Below are 9,148 nucleotides of genomic sequence, written 5' to 3' on the forward strand. Positions count from 1 at the left end.
AATATTTCCACTTTGTAAGGTTCGAGTCGAGTACTCCTTTGCACGCTCCTCTGACTCAAACCTTGCTTCTATTGTGGCGAATTTACCGCCTCTGGTTAGATATCTTTCATAGTCACACCAAGACACTTTTCGATGGTGCTTTCCTCCAGGTGTTCAAATCTTTATTTTTTCTCTATATTGTATACTTTATAGACAATAGTCTTTTCTTTAATTTAATTTTTTATTTCGTTTGGTGGTGTTATCCTAGATTCACCGTCTTTGTCGGTGATCAATCCGTATTTCTTCCATTTTAATTTTAATGAGTTCGCGCCCGCCGACGGCTGCAACGAAATTCATTTTTGGATTTTCTTCTATCGAAGGCATTCTAACAAAAATGCTTCCGTGTAAACGGTAAAAATGATGTAAATTTCCCCAAACAGGGACACATTTCAATTTTTAAACAATAACCAAAGCTCCTTCTCCAAAAGGGGGAGGGTTACAGTTTACAATTATTTAACAAATGCAACACAACAAAGTTTCCTTTACGAGGAACCAACAAACGTGATAACAATAATTAAACAGTAATAATAATAACAACAAACCTTACGATGAGTCAGAAAGCAGTAAGCAGTTGAAGCTTTAATTCTTTAATGTATAAGATATAAACCAACCGCAGTACTCTGTAGGAGCGGCTGTTCGAGAAAACAGATATTACATACAGCCAAACTTCATATAGATACTTAATGCTAGCTAATTAGCAGATAATCTAATGTAAAAGCACAGCTCCATCTGGACTATTCCATTTCTGCACGTTAATTTTATTTTTTATTTATTCCCATTCATGTGAAACCACTGATTCAAGTTCAAGTCATTGATGCAATTTTATACCAATTGCTATTTTTACTTTTGTTATGTTACGATTATATTATACATTAGTTTGATTTTAATTATTACTTACTACATATAATTCAATTGTTATTATTACTTTTATTGTTAAAGTGAAAGCATCTGACATAAAATAGAGAAACGATTTTGTTTCACTTTTAATACGTAATACTGAAATAGTGGAGAAGATATGATATTGCTATGTGCTCGCTCTAGGCAAGAAGTTGAACATGTTTTTTGCCGATGATACCCCCTGGACCCTAAGCAAGGCATGTGTAAAATTTGAATGAAATTGGTTGTGTAGTTCTCAAGTTTTAGGGAAACACACAGACAGACAGACACACATTCTCAATTTTATATATATATTAGCATTAAAGACCCGTCGCTGCCGGGTCATAGTGCTAGTGCATGTATATATGTGTATATATATGTGTACATATTACATGTACATCTATATATATACATCTACACATAAAATACAAAATACAAAGTTATATCTTGATATCGCTAGTGATAACAATATTCAAAATATATAACAGACTGGAATTGTAGGCCCGTCTCTTGCAATTTCGATCAATTGGATCTTGTCCTCCCTCTTGTATAGAAGTGTACGGCTGCAGCGAAATTTATCTTTGAACTTTCTTCTATCGAAGGCATTTTAACAAAAATGCTTCCGTAAAGACGGTGAAAATATTGTCAATTTTCCCAAACAGGGACACAATTTAATTTTTAAACAATAACCAAAGCTCCTTCTCCCAAAGAGAGAGGGTTACGGTTTACAATTATTTAACAAATGCAACACAACAACGCTTCCCTTACGAGGAACCAACAAACGTGATAACAATAGTTAAACAGAAATAATAATAACAACAAAGCTTCCGGTAAACCAAAAAGCAGTACTCTGTTGAAGCTATAGGCCTTTATGGATCAGAAATAAACTAACAGCGGTACTCAGTAGAATGCTTAATGCTAGCTAATTAGCAAATAATCTAATGTAAAAGCCGTGCACACCTCCATCTGGACTATTCCATTTCTGCACTTTTATTTTTATTTTTTATTTATTCCCATTCATGTGAAACCACTGATTCAAGTTCAAGTCGTTGTTGCAATTTTATACCAATTGCTATATTTCTATTTTTGTTATGTTACGATTATTTTATACTTTAGTTTGATTTTAATTATTGCTTACTACATATAATTCAATTGTTATTATTATTTTTATTGTTAAAGTGAAAGTATCTGACATAAAATAGAGAAACGTTTTTATTTCACTTTTAACACGTAATACTGAAATAGTGGAGAAGATATGATATTGCTATGGGCTCGCTCTAGGCAAGAAGTTGAACATTTTTTTGCCGATGACACTCCCCGGACCCTAAGCAAGGCATGTGTAAAATTTGAATGAAATTGGTTGTGTAGTTCTCAAGTTTTAGGGAAACTCAGACAGACAGACAGATAGACGCACATTCTCAGTTTTATATATATAAAGATATATATATATAATCACTAAATTATTTTTTCTTATCAAGCCTGTATTAATTTAGAGATTCTTCTGTAGCTTAGGAGTATTTTGACTTCTACTTTTAGCGAAGCAGGTTCTTATGTCGTATCCTAGTATATATGAATATATTTATATATCTTATATATAGTTATTAATTTTGCTCATACGGCTTTTACGCTCACGGCCACTAACGTTATTAGTTTTAGGAATAATAATGTTCTCTTTAATATATATATATATATATATATATATATATATGGAGAGAGAGAGAGTGAGAGAGGGAAAGAGAGAGAGAAAGAGAGAGAGGGGCATGGATACTTTTTTACTCCTACCCTAATCCCCCACTCAAACTCTTCCCAAAAAGTTCAGACACTCTGCCAAAGTTGTAAAGGCAATCAGAAATCAGTAAGTCTCCTTACGTAAATGAATCGAGTGTTATGAAAACATATTTGTCTGAATGAGCTTATTCCCCGAAGGCGAAAAACGAAGCGAATAACATACCGATGTTCGAATCAACCGGAACGTATTCAGAATGATTATGTAAGTAATCGGTTTGAATCTCGTTGTTCATCGTTAACATGTTATTATTTTATTGTTTGGTAGATAGCGCGCCTCAGTAAATTATTTGTTAAAGTTATAAACGAGACCCACAAACTCTTGTTAGATTAGTCTGAAGTATCTTCATCTGAGGAGTGAAAACAATGTCGAAAAAAAAAAACCGAGTAACTCAAAGTCCCCTTATACTAATGAATCGAGTGTGTTATGGATACACACTCGTCTGAAAGGAGAAGTTGTTGCAAGTATTCTCTATTTTGCTATAAAGTGTCTCGAGCATTTGATGCTGCTACATCCAATTGCTGCAACACGTTGTTCGCGACTCCTTCATTGTTCCGCACACCCAACACTCCTGAATGACTTGATATAGCTGGGCATGAAGCGTTTCTGTACAGCCGTTTTGGCCCCGCTTATTTGGTGTCACTGATTCAACGTTGACTTATTTGGTACTAGGGACTTGTTAACACACTGAAAATTTTGTTTATATTCTAATTGACAACCGATTCGTAACCACAGCTACTAACTATTCAATTACTAAACGGTTTTTAACTTTCTGAGTGAAGGTGTTGATGTAGATTATTTTAATTAGTTAATTGAAATCCATCCATCCGTCCGTCCGTCCGTTCGTCCGTCCGTCTGTCTGTCTGTCTGTCTGTGTGTCTCTCTACCTATCTATCCCTCTATCTATCTGTGTGTATCTTTATACATGCGCGTTAGTGTGTGCGTGTGTTTGCCACCAGTGCTAAAAAGTACTCTCGCCTAAATAGCTTCATGTCCAGTCAGCTATGCCAAATCGCCATCGTCCAATCAACTGCGCCCAACCGCCTCATTCCGGATAAAGTCGTTGGGTGCGGCTTTCTTTCTTCTCTCTAAACACACACACACAATTACACAAATATAAACTCACAAGCCTCACAGATACTAAGAAGTGCAACAAACAATAAAAATCAAATTTAGGCATAAGAAAGACATAAAATGAAGAATTACACAAACATTCCTGCGGTGTCTCACAACCAAAATATCAACTCCATACTTGTATGTGCAGTTGAAGCTTATAATAATATTTTTTAAAAAAAGGTTAAAATGAAGACGAGGGCAAAGGAAAGATGAGGAGGAGGAGGACGAGGAAGAGGAGGAGAAGCACAGCTGAAATATGAAATGTATTTTGAATAGGAATAGAAGCATGTTGGCGTTAAATTCAGTGTTAAGTATCCCGCACTTAAATTCTCTCTTTCTCTCTCTCTCTCACACACACACATAGACATACACACGCAGACAGACATAGACACACACACACACTACACACTCGAGTACGCACATAGATACACACACTAAATACATATACATCCACGCTCACGAACATACACACACATAATGATACACAAACATATAATATATCTCTCTTTATCTATCTATCTATCTATCTATCTATCTATCTATCTATCTATCTATCTATCTATCTATCTGTATGTCTGTCTGTCTGTCTGTCTATACGTTCGTACGTATATATATGTGTGTGTGTGTGTGGTGTGTGTGTGTGTGTGTGTGCGTGTGCGCGCGTTCGTGCGTGTGTGAGTGTGTATCTAACTTGCCTGAAGAGCCTACGTTCGTTACAGGTGAAACTCAGAGTATCAAGAAACTGACTCGACCAGAATAATGTGTGTGTGTGTGTGTGTGTGACCTCATATGTTGAAACATATTTTCTTGTAACTTTGGAGGGTCATTGTGCCAATAATAAACACACACATATTAGTTCCATTCTACCCCCTTTTACTGTTTATTTGTCAATTGCTCAACTCTGAAGCAGATCTGAAATAGAGAGGGGAATCATTAATGAGGTCGCGATCGGTAATGAAAAGACTTTGCCAAACTTGATCTATCATAGATTGATTAACCGAACAAATAATCAAGCAATCAAATAGTTAACCAATTGACAAATAAATAAATTAATAAATAACAAGGCAGTGAAATAGTACCTGTGCGTGTGTTTATTGCTGGCAAAATGACCTTCTCGAGGTATAATAAAATATCCAGTACTTTTGTCGAAATTTGTAGAGCAGTTGATAAAGTTTGTGATAATGATCCTGAGTGGGAATGAATGTTATGGCATTGAAAGATGCGTGGACATGATGTTGAAACCCAACCATGACATCTTGGAAGAAAGAAGAAGAAAGTCGCTGCTCACAACACTCTATAGTAGTTCGTGATGAAGAAGAGAAAAGGAGTCCACAAAACATGACGACCATCAGACTCGAACATCCCATTGTCATATTAAATATTAGTGAAAGAATCAGACAACGGCACCAAGACGCAATCAAGCGATGACATTCAAAAGTTTACCAAAAAGAAATGTAAAAAATTTCCGTTGTTTTATGTTTAAACATACATGAACCATATTTGAACGTTTAAAATATTTCGCTAATTTATAAAAAAAAAAGTGCAGCGATGTAACTACAATTTAGTAAAATTTTAGTAAGTCCGGAGACGAATTTTACTTAACTATATTGTGACTGGGTCTTGTTTTCTGACTTCTCATTTTACATTGCGCTTCTAGTGGGAACATAAATCTAAAATAATTGAAACCACGTTTTGCTCTCCGGGTTAATAGACCATATATTATAGTGAAAATCCACATTGCCAAAACATGTTCATGTTCGCTAATAGATATGTCAATCGCAGCAAAGTTTCACACCTTTGTGAAAACCTTTGAAAAGTTAAGTAAATTAAAAAATCTTGAAGTAGATTTCTCGAAAATGAGGCATCTAAGAACGACAACTGTACCTGTGATCGTTGGTGCTTTGGGAATGTATCAAATGGAACCCTGAAATACTATACTATGGTCAAGTGAAAAGAAAACCAAAAGTATCTCGTCACCAAAAATTTGTTTCATACGTCAATCTGAATATATTTTCATCTTTTAAATCCTTTCAAAATCGGAAATATCACAACAAAGTTTTAGCGAATTCTTAATTCTTAGGATTTAGACCTTCTTTCTGTGAAATATATCATTACTACAAGACAACAAGAACGAAAACATACGCATAAAAATGGTAATAATAATAATACTAATGTAATGTAATATAGTGTACACACACACACACACACACACACACACACACACACGTATATAAACACATGCACACACATAAAAACACTGTTGGATTTCTGAGATTGTTATTCAAAATACATGCAAAATTACCACCCCAGACGCTTCCATCTGTCTTGTTATTACGCATTCTGAAACACTTAAGATTGTTTTCTACGTACGTGTATATATATAATATATATATATATATATATATATATATACATGTGTATATGTATGTGTTTGAAGGTGTGTGTGTATGTATGCTTTAAGAAATAGTCTTGTAATGGCGACAATGTAAGATAAGGGCCAATACGAAGAAACCACACGAAAATTCTTTGGTCGAAAAAACCGTTTCCTCTAAACTGTACAAAACAATAACCACAGTTAAATGTGGTAGCAATTGATGGAAAATACTAAACAAAAATGTATTTATCTTTAGTGGCTGACATGTGTTCAAGCGAATGGCGTTGTTTTTAAGACTGGGTTGTTAATTGTGTATTAATCACCTTCAACACGAGAGTACTTCGTAATAACTACTCAAAAAAAAAAAAAGAAGAATCTAAAAGATATATATACACACAAGTGAGATTGTAATGCAGCTTTTTATATAATTGTTTATTGTATCATCATCGCCATTATCATCGTCATCATCGTTGTCGTCGCCATCATCATCATCATCATCATCATCATCGTCATCTTCACTGTCATCATCATCATCATTATCATCATCATCATTTAACATTTCTATTGCAGAAAAAAAAATCAAAAGAACATCCAGATTGGATCTCCAGTTTAAGAGAGACCGCCTTCCTTCCTCGCCCACTCATCAGAAGCTGTGTCTTCACTCCTGATTTAAAACACGAAGAAAAATGTTCGTCGAATTAACATAGTCAGGTTATCTTCGTTGTAAGTATCGACATCTCCTCTGATTACCCGCCACCCCGCAACACAACTGCTGCCTAAATTTCATACGCTGTCATTAACAACGAATCTGGTTTCGAAACGCAGCCGATATTAGTTATCTCCTGTTTTCAGAACAAGGGAGAGCGACGGAAAGATTACCGAGCATTCTCGATAGAATACTAATCAGACATCATCATCATTATCAGCGTCACCGTCACTTTCACCGTCACCTACACCTCCCACCACTATCCTCCTCCGCCTCAGCATCACCGTGACATTCACTCCCACCACTATCCACTTCCTCCTCCTTCTCCTCCTCTTCATCATCATCGTCATCATCATCATCATCATCACACCCACCAGTATCCACTTCCTGCTCTTCCTCCTCCTCCTCATCAGCATCACCGTGACATTCACTCCCACCACTATCCACTTCCTCCTTCTCTTCTTCATCCTCCTCCTCCTCCTCATCATCATCATCACCACCGTCACTCGTCACCATCACTTCCACCTCCTCACCAGTGCCATCATCGTCGTCTTCCTCCTCCTCACCATCACCACCGTCACTCATCATCGTCATCATCGTCCTCATCATACTCATCCTCTTCATCACCTACCATCCTGCCACCGCCGCAACCACCGGTGCCGCCAGCGCACCACCTGCAATAGGGTACTTAATTTATCGTAGCCGAAGATACTCAGGTACATCGATAACTATTACATTTCTGTTTCGGTGTTGCCCAAAAGGAAAAACAGATATGTCACTCAAGATTAATATAATCAGTGTTTATTATAAACTTATACATTTGCGTTCGAATCCAACCGTGGTCAAGTTTGCCTTTCATTATTTAGAGTTCGATTAAATAAAATACCAGTCAGGTATTGAATTCGATGTAATCGATTAAACACCTTCCCCACTCCACATTGCAGGCTTTATGAGTAAATTGAGAACGATCACGAATTGGGATATATTCGTGACTTGACGCAGCTAAAGCCTTGCGTTCCTGTATTCAACTGTTGGACTACAATAGTTATTGTCAAATAAGGGAGAAGACTTCGGGTAATTAATGTCAGAGTTTTATCACAATCACTTGTATCTAATCAACCCTTGGGCTATTAAAAGTTCCAAAGTTATTCACACACACATTTACTCACTCACTCACTCACTCACTCACTCACTCACTCACTCACTCACTCACCACTCCCCCCTCTCTCTCTCTTATACACTCGATCATGCATGCACAATGATATTTAACACGCTCATGTACATTCGAACTTGGTTAGACCGTTTGCTGTGAAAATAGACCCAGGGAAAATATCTCCTCTTAGACAACATATAAAAATACACTGGGCTATAAATGATGTTTTCGAATCGTTGGACTCATATGCGTTTCTTCGTTGTTACACATTATCAGTGACGAATGCCAAATTTGCTGTTGACAAACCAGTCCGAACTAACGTTCTGACATATAAGAAAAGCAAACAGTAAATTTGCTGGCGTGTGTAAAGCTTACTCAAGCTGGAATTATTTAGAGTCGCATGGAATAGCATCAAATAAAATATAAGCATGTGCAATGAAATTTAACATTTAAAAATAAAATACAAGAAACACTGTCTACGAAGAGCTTCTCAGCAGGTGGATGGACCCACAGTGACCCAACCCTAACACAACTTTACTTCTGGAAGACAATTTTTCTTTAAATTTTCTTTTATACTCTTTTATTATTGTCAAAATTATTCCATATTTTTTCTGATCACAAATAGTTCATTTCGGACTACTTTATACAACGCACCCTTTCATTTTTAAAGACAGATCTTCCCCACATTGCCTACAAAAAACCTTCCTTCCTCTTCTAAAGATAATAGGGTAATGTTTCTAGCATGTTGAGCACAAACATTTGGGCTCTCTCCTCTCGTCTGCTTGTCGTTGTTTTTGTTATTAAGCACTCCTTATGGAGACCCCTACAATCATCAAAAGCATTCCCCCTACAACTATCTCATTTTATCTTTAGACATAGAATATCTAAAACCACATTATACATTGTGTTATTTGAGGGAAATTCGGTTACTATTTCTAGTGCCGAGAGGCTGCAGAGAGGATTCATATCACCTGTTGTTGTTTAACCCAAGATAATATCTGATTACCTGTCAAAAACATCCAAGCAATGATTAACCCGTTGTTTTAACAGTTTTAACAACTGTATTATAAAATGCAGAAGGCACATGGCGTGGTGGCT

This window comes from Octopus sinensis, linkage group LG8, assembly GCF_006345805.1.
Source record: "Octopus sinensis linkage group LG8, ASM634580v1, whole genome shotgun sequence".
NCBI lineage: Eukaryota > Metazoa > Mollusca > Cephalopoda > Octopoda > Octopodidae > Octopus > Octopus sinensis.